This window comes from Olea europaea, chromosome 10 (assembly GCF_002742605.1).
Source record: "Olea europaea var. sylvestris chromosome 10, O_europaea_v1, whole genome shotgun sequence".
NCBI lineage: Eukaryota > Viridiplantae > Streptophyta > Magnoliopsida > Lamiales > Oleaceae > Olea > Olea europaea.
Window position 1 is genome coordinate 9,082,825 of NC_036246.1, and position 13,834 is coordinate 9,096,658.

Here is a 13,834-nt window from a genome sequence, read left to right on the forward strand (position 1 = left end):
AAAAAAAAAAAAAAAAAAAAAAAAAAAATTGGGGCTCAAACAGGAACCTAATTCCATGAGTTGCATTTCAATTGGTTCGCAGAGAATGAGGGACCCATGGGTATGGGGGCATGAGCGGTGGCCCACCCACCTCGCCATTCGTATGAATGGGGCACAAGGAATTTTAGAGTCTCAATACTGGCTAACGAAAAAGAACAGCAAAGAAGTAGTTGTTCTACAATCCCCCGAAAGTGTATGCAGGCAAGGTCTTGCCTCATAAGGTTGGGAAGAGGATGAAGAAGGTAAGGGAGGAACAATTGTAGGTCCAATTATGGTAGATCTCCCTTAATGAATTTGATTAAGTTTCCTTATGGGTATTGATTTTCCTGCATCCTCAAGGTTCACGTGCTAATTTTTAGAATTGATAAGGTATTTTCCTTTTCAAATACTTTCATACTAAACAGCATATCGAAACTCGAATTTGAAAGTCAAGGGAGTCTTGGACCGAAAAAACCCTAAGTGCTTCACTTTGAACATCCAATGATCGATGGGTGGGGCTTAAGTTATTATGCGAAGATCATAAGGGATGATAATTGTTGACCTCAAGAATTGAACCATCCACGTGGCCAACGGATAGCTACTCCACGTAATCCTCCCTGCGCACGACAACACATGGTCAAAAGCACACGGTCGGAACTAGCGACGGTGATGGCGACCGCATACACTCCGACGATCAAGTCAGCGTTGGGTAATCGAAACAGTGCTCAAGTTATGCAAGAGAGTGGGGGGGAGAATATATATTTCTTAGTATGGAAAGCTAAGTTAATAAGAGTTTCATTACCTCTTTCTCTTGCCAAACCTTGGATATTTATAGATGTAGAGCACCGTTGGATGTGGGACACATGTATACATCTGACGGTGTGAGGCGTCTACTCATAGGCTTCAATCAGTCGCATCTAGAGTGGGCAGGCAATTAGTTCTTCTGGAGTTGATATAAAGTCGATACGTCACATCAACTAAATCTATGGAGACGTCATATCAATTGATCTTTGGAGATATCTATCTGACAGTGGCGATGGAAGGATCTGTTAAGGGAGTGCCTCGGAGTGTTCAGCGCTTGGGAGTTGAGGGACACTTCGGTTACTTTAGTGGATTTACTCTTTACCTTGCAACGCACCATGTTGAGGTCGTCAGGAGTTGGCATCACTTCGGAACCACTTCGGACGAATACGTGGCTGGGTGGCGTGACCGTTTCTCCAAAGTGGTTTAGCTAAAAGATGGACACGTGGGAGTGGTGTGACAGTTGTTCCAAAGTGATTTAGTTAGGGGTGTAATAGTCGTCCCCCCAAGTTCAGGCATGAATATTCATATCATGGATGGACTTGCTTTCCCGACTGTGTATGCCGACCTTAGAGTAAGTATTGTGGATTCTGATGAAGTGCTGATGTGGGAGGATGGAATAAGCATGCATGCCGAATAGGTGTTGGTTGAAGCAAAGTGATGACCGAGGTGGTGTGGGTAGGGCATTCTCTCGATTTCGCCGAAGTTTGTAACGGCAGGCTGAGGAGTTCATCTGCCACGGGCACGTTGACCCACAAGGGACGACGCGTTGGAAGATGGCTGAAACCTTGTAAAGCTGAGGGATCATGCGACTGAAGCGGTGACCCACAGGGGACTCCACGTTAGTGGCGCTGAAGCTTTTGAAGTTGGATGAAGAGCTCATCTTCTATCGGTGCGCTGACCAACAGGGGACGACGCGTTGGGAGATGGCTAAAACCTTGTAAAGTTGAGGGATAATACGACCAAAGCGGTGACCCACAGGGGACTCCGCTTCAGTGGCGCCGAAGCTTTTGAAGTTGGGTGAAGAACTTATCTGCTACCGGTGCGCTGACCAACAGAGAAAGACGCGTTGGGGGATGGCTAAAACCTTGTAAAGTTGAGGGATCATGCGACCGAAGCGGTGAGCCAAAGGGGGCTTCGGGTTAGTGGCGTCGAAGCTTTTGAAGTTGGGTGAAGAGCTCATCTGCTACTGGTACGCTGATCGATAGGGGACGACGCGTTGGGGAATGGCTAAAGCTTTGTGAAGCTGAGGAAACGTAGCGTCCGAGGCGCTGACCCACAGAGATCTCCGCATCAGATTCGTTAAAGCTTGTAAAGCTGGTTGAAGAGCTCATCTACTATCGATACACTGACCCACAGGGGACGACACGTTGAGAGATGGCTAAAGCTTTGTAAAGCTGAGGAAACACAGCGTCCGAGCTGATGACCCACAGGAATCTCCGCATCAGGTACATTGAAGCTTGTAAAGCTAGTTGAAGAGATCATCTGCTATCGATGTACTGACCCATAAGGAATGACGCGTTGGGAGATGACCAAAGCTTTGTAAAGTCGAGGAAACACATCGTCTGAGGTAATGACCCACGGGGATCTCCGCGTCAGGTGCGTTGAAACTTGCAAAGTTAAGTACTTCATCCAAGGTGTATTGGGATGTATTGTCTTGATATGAAGCGTCTGATTATGACGTTAATCGATGTGACAGCTGTCGCATATTTCAAGGCGACAGTTGGATGTGCTGCATGTTCCCATAAAAAAGGCTGATGGATGTTGTTGTTCGAGATGACACGCTTTATACATGCGTGAGGGGCATAGTCAGATCTTGGGCGTTGATCAAATATGGTGTTTCATTTCAACGATTCAGATTTGTGATGAGATGAAGGGTCTAGATTGACATCGTTTGAATTCAACGGTGCGGATCGTCTAAGGTCTTCTATAAAAGGAGGACTTAGTGCCATTCAAATGTTTTTACTTTTGAAAACTGAGAATCCCTATTGCTCTCTAAATTGTTTGCGATTTCCCACGAGTTTCAAGCATTTTTCGACAGTATTTTCAGCTTCCGGTGACTTTCAGAGGACCATTTCCTATTTTTCAACCGTAGAAACCCTAATCCGTTCGCTTCAGTAAATATTTCTGTAGTTTACGTTTTTTGAATTATAATGGCTTCTGAGAGTAGCAACGCTTCGGTGAGGGAACTGGGTGTAGTTCGGACGGATGACCCTATATTGGAGACGTCCAGTGAGGTGCCCGAGGCTATATTAGGGGGGAGAACATCTGATGGAGGCCTGATAGCCTGGTAGACACGTCAGAACACTGGGGGGCATCTGACTATCCATCGAAGTTGAAAAATGCCGACCTGGTTAGACTTAAGATCGAGTATAGAATCCCAGATACTGTGGGTTTGATACTCCCGAGGCCGAATGAGCGAGCTTGTTACCCAAAGTCGAGGTGCGTAGCTGTTAGTGAGTCCATATTGAGGATGGGGCTTAGGTTGCCCATCCACCCTTTTTTTAGATATGTATTAAAGTCCTAAGGCCTAGCCCCCACCCAATTGAATCCGAACTCCTGGAGCTAGATGGTGGGTTTGTGGATGCTATGGAAGGAGGCATCCTATGGAGAGGAGATGCCCTTTTCTGTTTTCTAAATAATGTATATACCCAAGGATGCGACGGGGGTGATAAGACGAAGGGATGGTACTACCTGACTTCCTGGGGTCTTACACTCCATTCGTGCTCGATCTGTCGAGCTTCATCAAAGAATGGAAGCATTTGTGGTTCTGGACTTCCGGGAGATGGGACACGATAAAGGGTGACCCCATGGCGCCCCTTACCGTTCCCACCAAATACTCCACATTTAGTGAGTACTAGTACCTCACTTCTGAAAATATGTTTATGTTCGGAATATAACTCCTTTTCTTACAGGTCCTCTTCCTCGGTGCGAGTTGTCTATAGAGGACTTCGACACCATCTGCATCGTCTATCAGCTTCTCCTGAAAATGAGGTCTTACAACGAGCTGATAAGGAAGAATATCCGTTTTGTGGATCACGAGCTGATGGCCTCTCAGGGGGAGTAGAGGTTACATCATTAGTCTATGGTTGAAGCATTCGAACTTAGTTGATTTTCTATTGTTTGTTGCAGATAACTTTAAAAAAAAAATGGCCTTTGAAGCTGAACTTTCAAAACCATCCAAAGAATGATGGCTGAGGCGATGGCCCTGAAGACCTCCTCTTCGACCTACAAGAAACAAATAGAGGACCTGGCAGCTGCTAGTAAGAAGCTCCCCCGGGCTAAGGAAGAAGAGCCCTTGCTGAAGAAGGGCAAGAGAATAACTAGGCCCCTACCATGGCGAGGGCGGCCTCGAGGCAGACGACGATCCCCAAAGCGGTTGTGATTGGAGAGAGCCCTGCCAGCCTACCTAAGACGACCTCTGTGCTGGCATCTGCCCATACTTTTGTAGCTTCTCCTATTTCGGCTCCTGTAGAGGAGAGGAAGAAGAGGGCTCGTCCTTCGAAGAAGTAAGACTTCTTGGGCTGCACCTCCGAAGAGCTCGTGAAGGGAGTATTGGAGACACTCCCTCTAGAAATTGCTACTGTGGCTCAGGTCCATTGTAAATACTGGACTAGGGCCTGGAGAGACCATACGTCATCTTGCTCAGCCGAGGACCTCGTAGCCGCCAACAGTACCTCCCTCGCCCGGGCATTGAGCACCAGTGTCCAGCTGGAGGGTCTAGTAAAGGACCTTAGGGCAAAGAACATCGACCTAGCCCAAAGGTTGGAGAAGGCCTCTCTTTATGAAGACGAGTTTAAGACGACCCGGGCCCAAGTAGAGAAGGCCAGGAAGGCAAAGGAGGAGGCAGAGGCGAGGGCGGTGGAAGCTTAGGCCACGTCAGAGCAGCTCAAGAAGGAATTGTATGAGACTGAATGCCAAGTAGCTGCTCTGGCAAGGTGGATCGACTATGTCAGTAAGCATCATCGCCTAGCGGTGGAGGCCTTTAACGCCTCGAATAAGGAGAATAGTGAGCTGAGGCAGCGGGTAGAGGCCCAAGTCGAAAAGATTGACTCTCTGAAGACAGAGGTAAGGATAGTTGGCGAGTCAGCCGTGCAGTACTTTATCGACCACTTTAAGAAGCATGAGCTGTATGACACCTTCACCAACTATTGGGCCTCGTGGAACACCCAGGCTATGTTGCAGCAACTTACGGAGGTCTATCCAAACCTGGACATTTTAGTCTTGGAGGAAGAGTTCAGTAGGCCTATCGGAGGTCGCCCCGACATGGCCACTGCTAAGGAGGCTGCTGCTCTGGGAGAGGTTACAGGGGGAGACACTGCTCCCAAAGAGGCCAAGGTAGGGACAGGGGCTATAGTGCCAGTAGAGTAGGATCTATGTAATGGCTTCGGTCCACCTTGTAATTTATTTTGATATTAATGGAATCAAAATTTTACCTAGTATTGTTGCTTTTCCTCTTTACTTTTATGTTGGACTGTCTATATCTTGATGAGTAAAGTAAATATTGAGCATTACTTACTAATAATAACCAGTTGATGGCAGAAGAACTGATCCACATAAAATATTGAAGAACTGAGGTATAAGTTGATTAAACCATATAACATAACGGAGAGTTGAGGTATTTTACTAAGACAGTTTCAGCACTTAGCAAGATAGGAATGTTACAATAGACTGGACAAAATGGAGATCGAATCAGAACATACACTTATTACTGATAGTATTTCCTCAAGTGTTTAATGTTCCACTGATGAGGCAGCACTTTCCCTACCATGTCTTCAATTTCATAAGTACCAGTTAGGGATTCGTTGAAGATACGATAAAGACCTTTCTAGTTCGGTCCAAACGCTCCGAACCCAGTTGGCTTTGTTGATTGGAAGACCCTTCTGAGGACGAGGTCCCCCACAAGAAGAGTTCGATTTCTGACCTTAGAGTTGTAATAACAGGTCATCTTTCTTTGATACTCAGCCAATTTTATTTGAGAGGAATCCCTCGTTTATTTAAGGAGGTTGAGCTCATGCACTCGAACCTCATCGTTGCTAATCTCAGTGAAATGTATCCGACAATGAGAGGGGACACCCACCTCGACAGGACTCATGGCTTCGAATCCGTAGGTGATGGAGAAGGGTGTTTCACCTGTTGCAGTTCGGCTGGTTGTTCGAATGGCCCAAAGGACATAGGGAAGTTCATCGACCCATGCCTCTTTCGAGGCGTCAAGCTTCCTTTTCAGGGTATGCTTGATAGTTTGTTCACTGCCTCAACCTGTCTGTTTGCTTGGGGGTGATAAGGTGTTGAGAAGTCCTTCCTTATGCTGAGTTCATCACACAAGTCTCGCATCTTCTTGTTGTCGAACTGTCTTCCGTTATCAGACACTAAATGCCGAACCTACAAATGATATTTTTCTAGAAGAACTTTGTGGTGTTCTCTTCAGTGATTTTTGCTAGAGGTTCAGCTTCAAATCACATGGTGAAGTAGTCAATGGCAACAATGGCAAAAGTAGCGCTTCCTCTTCCTTTTGGGAGCGGGTCAACAAAGTCTATACCTAACTTGGTGAACAGCCACAGGCTGTGACCACGGAGAGGCTTTGAGAAGGCCGCCTTTGAATGTTTGAGAAGCGTTGGCACTTGTCACACTTTTGAACAAACTGGCAAGAGTCCCTTTTCAGGGTCGGCCAGAAGTAGCCTTGTCGAAGTACTTTGTGTGCCAGAGCCGTTCATCTGGAGTGGTTACCTTAGACTCCCTCATGGATCTCCCTAAGTATATAAATGGCCTTTTCCCCTCCCCCGCATCGGAGAAGTGGGGAGGCAAAGCCCCTTTTGTAGAACACATCATCCTGAAGAACAAAGTGAGCAGCCCTCCTCCTCAATTTCTTCACCTAGTTTTTTGAGGCTGGCAATGATTGATCTTTGAGGTAGGCTATGATGGACTGCATCCAAAGTAGGGTGCCTTCAATCCATAGTACCTCTTCGCCTCCAGAGATGGAGGGCTTCGATAGGCGCTCAATTGGGACAATTTTTAGCAACTCTGATTCCCTGCTGCTGGCCAACTTAAATTGGGCGTCGACGTGTGTATTTTCGAGACGTGGGACTTGAACCAGTTCGAATCTCTCGAAGTGAGGTACTAGGTTCATAACCAATTTCAGATATGCAGCCATGCCACTGTCTTTGGCCACAAACATTTTGTTGACCTGACTTACGACAAGCTGGGAGTCGCTACTTGCTAGGAGCCTTTTTACTTGCAGTTCTTTCACTAGTCTTAGGCCCTCTAAGAGGGGCTCATATTCCACGGTGTTGTTCGAAGCTTTGAAGTCGAACCTGACTGTACAGTTTAGCTTATGGCCCTCTAGGTTATCCAAAACAACTCCTACTCCGGAGCAAGTGTCTCCTGACGATCCATCCACAAACAGGTTCCATGTTGGGGGCTTCATTGGTTCCATTGTCGCCTCCATTTCTAGGACTTTGGCAAACTCAACCACGAAATTTGCGAGGGCTCCGCCCTTTTTGGCATTTTGGAGTTGGAACAGGAGGTCGAACTCGCTGAGTTTGATTGCCCATTTTAGCAAACGGCCCGAAGCGTTTGTTCTCTACAACACTTGTTTCGGGGAGAAGTTGGTGAGAACCTCAATCGAATGGGCCTGAAAGTACGGTCTCAACTTCTTTGATGCTGTAAGAAGGGAGAGTGCAAGCTTTTTCATATCTGGGTAGCACGTCTCCGCTGGGAGTAATGTCTTGCTAATACAGTACACCGACAGTTGACGCGTGTTTTCCTTTCTGACAAGGACTATGCTGACAGCCTCGTCTGAGACCGCCAAGAACAACAGCAGTGGTTCTCGTAGTTCAGGTTTGGACAGTAGAGGTGCCTCTCCTAAGTGCTTCTTCAGCTCTTGGAAGGCTTCCTCGCACTCATCTGTCCATTGGAATTTCTTTCCTTATTTCAAGACTTTGAAGAATGATAGGCTCTTATCAGTGGGCCTGGAGATGAAGCGGCTGAGTGCGGCTATCCAACCGTTGAGGCTTTGAACCTCCTTTGGCTTCTGAGGTGACCTCATTTTTAGTAAGGCCCTTATCTTTTCAGGATTTGCCTCGATTCCTCTTTGGTTCACAATATACCCTAAAAATTGACCCGAAGCTACCTCGAAGGTACACTTCAGAGGGTTCAACTTCATTTTATACTTTCTAAGAATCTAAAAGTCTGGTCGAGGTGACTTACGTGGTCTTTCACCTAGAGGCTTTTAACTAGCATGTCATCCACGTAAACTTCCATAGTTTTGCCAACGAGCTCGACAAACATCATATTGACCAGCCTTTAGTAAGTAGCTCCGGCATTTTTCAACCTGAAGGGCATCATCTTATAGCAATACAATCCTCTGTCTGTGATGAACGATGTGGATTCCTCATCAGGTCAGAACATGGGTATCTGATTGTACCCTGAGTATGCGTCCATGAAGCTCAAAAGTTCATGTCCAACAATGGAGTCCACTAGCTGGTCTATCCTCAGGAGAAGGAAGCTATCTTTGGGACATGCCTTGTTCAAATTTGTGAAGTCTACACACACCCTCCATTTCTCGCTAAGTTTCTTTACGAGGATCGAGTTTGATATCCACTTCGGGTAGATAGCTTCTCTGATGAAGCCACTCCGACTGAGTTTGTCGACTTCCTCTTTGAGCGCCTCATATCGCTCTGAATTGAGAGCTCGTCTTTTCTATTGATGTGGGGTGCAAGAGGAGTTAATGTTAAGGTGGTGGCAACTGATCCTTGGGTCTATTCCCACCATATCTTCATGCTTCCATGCAAAGACATCCAAGTTCCTTTTCAGGAAGTTCATCATTCCTTCTTTCACTTTGGGGGGTAGTGCTTTCCGTATCCGCTAGACCTGAGTGGGGTCTCTAGGATTGATGGGAAAAGTCTCCAGTTCTTCCATTGGAGTAGCATTTGGTTCGGACTCGATAATTTGAGGATCCAACTCATCAAGAGGATGCCCTCTTCAGGGGCCTCTACCATGTCGACGTCTTCCTCCTGTTCGGAGGTATGCCTTTGATCAGGGGTGTCGAGCATTTCTATGTCCATGTTGGCTTCGTTGGTGGTACCGATTATGATGACATTAATAGTGCAGGGTTCAGATTTTCGTAGAGAGTTGAGGTAACATGCCCTTGAACCCATTTGGTCGCCTCGCACTGTAGCAATTCCCTGTTCAGTTGGGAACTTCATACACAAGTAATGGATGGATGTAACTGTCCAAAGATCTTTCAAGGCAGGTCGGCCCAATACTTCGTGGTAAGCTGATCTGTGGTCCACCACCAGGAACTCCATGAAGTGGAAGGCCACTAAGGGGCTGACCTCATCTCGACAGGTAGAGTAATTCGCCCTCATGGGATGATATTGTCGCCAATAAATCCAAATAGCAGGTCGGTCATGGGGATCAACCCGTGTTCAATTTGTATTTTATCAAAGGTAGATTTGAACAGTATAGTCATTGAGCTGCCATTATCGACGAGCATACGTTTGAGTCCGTTTCGAGCCACTACGGCTCTTACTACTAACGCATCACAATGGGGGTCGTGAACTCCTTGTGTATCCTTTTGAGAGAAAGTGATCGGAGCCATCTTGTTAGCCACCTGGGTCTGATTGATAATGTAAGTAATCATTGGTGGATCCTTTACTTCCCTTGTGTAGTTCCTCTGAGCATTCCTGGTGTTGCCCCCGATGTGAGGTCCTCCAATGATTGTATCAATTTTCCTGATAACTTGGCCTCCAGATGGGGCCTGATCCCTATGCCTAGATTTTCCTCTGTCCCTGAATTCTCTTCTCCGGGGCGATTGGTCTCTATATCGCCTTTCTTCCCTATTCGTGGAGTTGGACCTACGGGTGTATTCATCCCTTCTCGACGAGCGTTGGTTACTTTGGTTTGAGGATCGAGGAGCATCTTTACATTCGCTGGTGTCGTGTCCGTAAAGTTGGTAAAAGGTCCAAGTCTTACCCCTCCCAGGGGCTTGTTTGATTGCTTCTTCTTTTTCTTTCGATTGTTTGTTCCTCAGGATGGTCTTACTTTGGCAAGAGCATTTTCATAAACTAGCACTGGTACTGCATTTAGAGTGACTAAAGCCAACGCCTGTCCGGATGTGGGGACTACCGTGTGATCGACCTGGGTCCATTGTTGGGTAACGAGGTACGCGGTTGGTCCTTCACCCATCTGCCTCTGAGACGGGGAATGTCCCTAAGCTACACAGTTCCGGTGGTCAATCATCTCCTCATTGACGATTTCCACCCTCATCATTTCAATCAGCTCGCCATAGGTGGTGGGATTCTTGATGCGTACATCCCTCCAGAACAGAGTGTTCATGTTGAGGCCACCTTTCAAGGCTAAAAGGGCATCCCTGTTAGTGACTTGCTCGCAGTATGTGATTTCATCGGTAAATCTAGTGAGATAGCTTTTCAGCGTCTCAAGCTATCTCGCCAGGGGCTTGCCTCATATCTTGTAGGCGCTGCACTGGAGCCTCTCATTCTCTTCGTGAAAGGTATTGGTTCAAAAATGCCTACTTCAGATCTGGCCAACTTCTGATGCTCGGGGTGGTAATCTGCTATACCACACTTCAGCAGCTCTAGTGAGGGTTAGATGGAAGACCCTACATTTCAGTGTCGACGAGGCTCTTCTGAGGCTCATTTGCATCATGTACTTAGTCACGTGTTTCTGTGGGTCCTCTTTCCTTCATACATTGGGATTTTAGGAAGCATGAAGTTTGCAGGCATCGGGAAGCTTCAGATTTCTCTAGAGAAGGGGAGATTGTCATCATTGTCACCGATTTCGTAGGAGCAGCATGGCCCTTCAGAGCCTTCCTCCTCTGGTACATTTTGGGGAGGTGGAGGTGCCTCTTCTCGACTACCCCAATCCACTAGGTTTTTCCTCTCCCCACCTATTCCTAGGTAGAGGAAGTGCTTGTTCTTGCTCCTACTCTTGTCGGACAGATCTTTGTACGAAGCGGACCCTATTGCTAGAGTTCTGCCCTATTCTGTTGAAGACATCGACAGATCTTTGTGGTTCGTATTCTGGTGGGAAGTTATCTCCTAGCGGTGGTTCTACTGGTTGGCTTCCCTGCGCGTAGGATGTCACATCCACACATACTTTTCTTTCAAAGGGGTGTTCCCAGTGCTGGCCAGAATGGCCTTGGACATGAGGCGCAGGAATTTGAGCTGGATATGATCCTTGAGGCATCTGGAAGCCTTCATGGCCTTGGGCCTGCATGAAGAATTTACGCATCGCCACATTCTGAGCGGCGATGTCCCTCATTTCGGCAGCTATTTGAGCCATTCCTTCAGTGAGCGCCACTGTCCTGTTGCCTCGGTGACGCCGGTGATGGGATCTCCGATGAGTGACATTGGTCCTGATTACTTCTTCTTCAGAGGCATCCCTGTGCCCTTCAAAATTTGCATCTTCATTACTATAACTCATTTTGTTTACCCTTTCAAGGGTGTTAAGAACTTTGTATGTTGACTTTGTTCTTTTTCAAGAACGTGCCCTTTTCAGGGTAAGTCAATGGTTTGCGAATGGCTTTTCTGGTGGACAATGTGGAACTTTTGGATGGAAATATTCCCACAGATGGTGTCAATCTATTAACCTTGAGAATTGGACCCTTCACGTGGCCAACAGATAACTACTCCACGTAATCCTCCCTACACACGACAACACACGGTCAGAAGCACATGGCCGGAACCAGCGACGGTAGTGGCGGCCGCATACACTCCGACGATTAAGTCAGCGTTGGGTGATCAAAACAGTGCTCAAATTATACAAGAGAGTGGGAAGGAGAATATATATTTCTTCATATGGAGAGCTAAGTTAACAAGAGTTTCATTGCCTCTTTCTCTTGCCAAATCTTGGATATTTATAGATGTAGAGCACTGTTGGATGTGTGACACGTGTATGCATCTGACGATGTGAGGCGTCGGCTCATAAGCATCAATTAGCCGCATTTAGAGTGGGCGGGCAATTAGTTCTTCTGAGTTGAGTTGATATAAAGTCGATACGTCACATCAACTAGACCCATGGAGATGTCACATTAATTGATCTTTGGAGATATCTTTCTGACAATGGCAGCGGAGGGATCTATTAAGGAAGTGTCTCGGAGTGTTAGCGCTTCGGAGTTGAGGGACACTTTGGTTACTTTGATGGATCTACTCTTCACCTTGCAGCGCGTCATGTTGAGGTCGTCAGGAGTGGGCATCACTTCGAAACCACTTCGGACGAATACATGGCACTTCGGGGGGTGGCGTGACGGTTTCTCTGAAGTGGTTTAGCTAGGGGATGGACACATGGGAGTGGTGTGACTGTTGTTCTGAAGTGTGGACACGTGGGAGTGGTGTGACAATTGTTTCGAAGTGATTTAGTTAGGGTTGTAACAATAATAATGCCGAAGTCAACGCTGGTGGGTCAGATACCTTCACTCAAGAGAGCGAGGAGCAAGCTGAGTCGCCACCTAGCATATCCTAGAAGGCCATTGCCTTCACTGTCGCAATGATTCCTACGTGATGTTTTCGAAGATTTCGGGGTGCAACAATTATTTTTCAAGAATAGTTGAGGCGTTGAACATTTTTTTTACTATTGGAGCCTTTATGAGAAAAAGCATAATATCAATTATCTACAGAAATGCTGCAATAATTTCCATAATTCTTTAGCTTAAATGGGCAAAAAGGCAACAGCATGGCGAGTGAAGTCCTTTTTCTTGATATTCTGTAGTTACATAAACAAGTGGAGGCAGGCTAAAATTATTGCAACATTGATTGAAGTGGCCAACAGGAACTAATGACGAAAAGGTCGTTCATTTCTATTAGTACCACTGGCATATATAGTAAAAGTGGATATAGTTTTTAATAAACTCGATTGCAATATGCTTTATAATTAGAAATTCCTAGGCTACATTGTAGTGCTCCGTTGTAGAGGAAATTGGTTAATTTTCATGACCAACTAGAGCTAGATAATATTTAAATTGAAATTTTACAACCACGATCTTCAATTTTTGCCTCGTGTAACAAATGGAACCATAGTTAATTTTTGTATAAGATTCTAAACCTTTCATTTTCGGTACAAATTGGTCTTTAAATGAAAGCTGTAAAATATTCCGTCAAACAGTTCGCCTGACTCCTTTAGACGAAATGTTCGAGATCCTAAGAGAAATACATGATGAGCAATATTTTATTCACTAGTTTATTAGTTGACTATATTCCATGCACTTATTAAATTTTGTCGATCAAAATATTTCAACTCCATATACCAAATTAACAATATAAATCAGGTCATCCTACCTAAATAAAAATGGTTAGGTTTGTGATGAATCTGCAAACAGTAGAGCCTACGTGGTCCATCTTGCTTCGTCATGTCGTCTCACATTTTCTGAACATGTCAAGTTTATAATTATAGATGACTTGCAAAGAGATGAGTTAAGCAAGTGAAGTCGGTCCAAACAATTTACACAGCTACGCCAAACAAAACTCAACTGGTGTTGACGAGAGAGGCAGAAGGTAGGGTATTTAGTGCTATAACAAGAACACGTTGCTTTCTTATCATTTATGTCTATAGATACACGCCAACACATTCAATTATGTGTGGTCACATACGAGTAAAATGTCATTTGCCTTCAATTATTGTTAAGTCATGTTTGCTTTGTATTTTAATGACTTTTTTTTGGGAAAAATATTTTTTGAAATAGTGATTTTCGGAAATATGTGTGTGTGAGTGAGTGAGTGAGTGAGAGAGAGAGAGAGATTAAAAAGTAGGAAAATATTTTGAATTTACGTGCAAAATATTTTATGTGAATATGTAATTGAAAATGAATTTGAGGGGAAAAAAAAGAATTTTGATAAAATGAATGTCAAATTGGGGGCTAAACATTGTGAGGTATGTGAGTTTGCACTTTCAACCTTGACGTAAATGTTCCGACTTCCAACCTCCTTTTTTTCCACTCTTGAAAATTGTTATCGCGAAAATCATATCTGGGGAAAAGCTTAATGTCCAGATTTTGATAAAA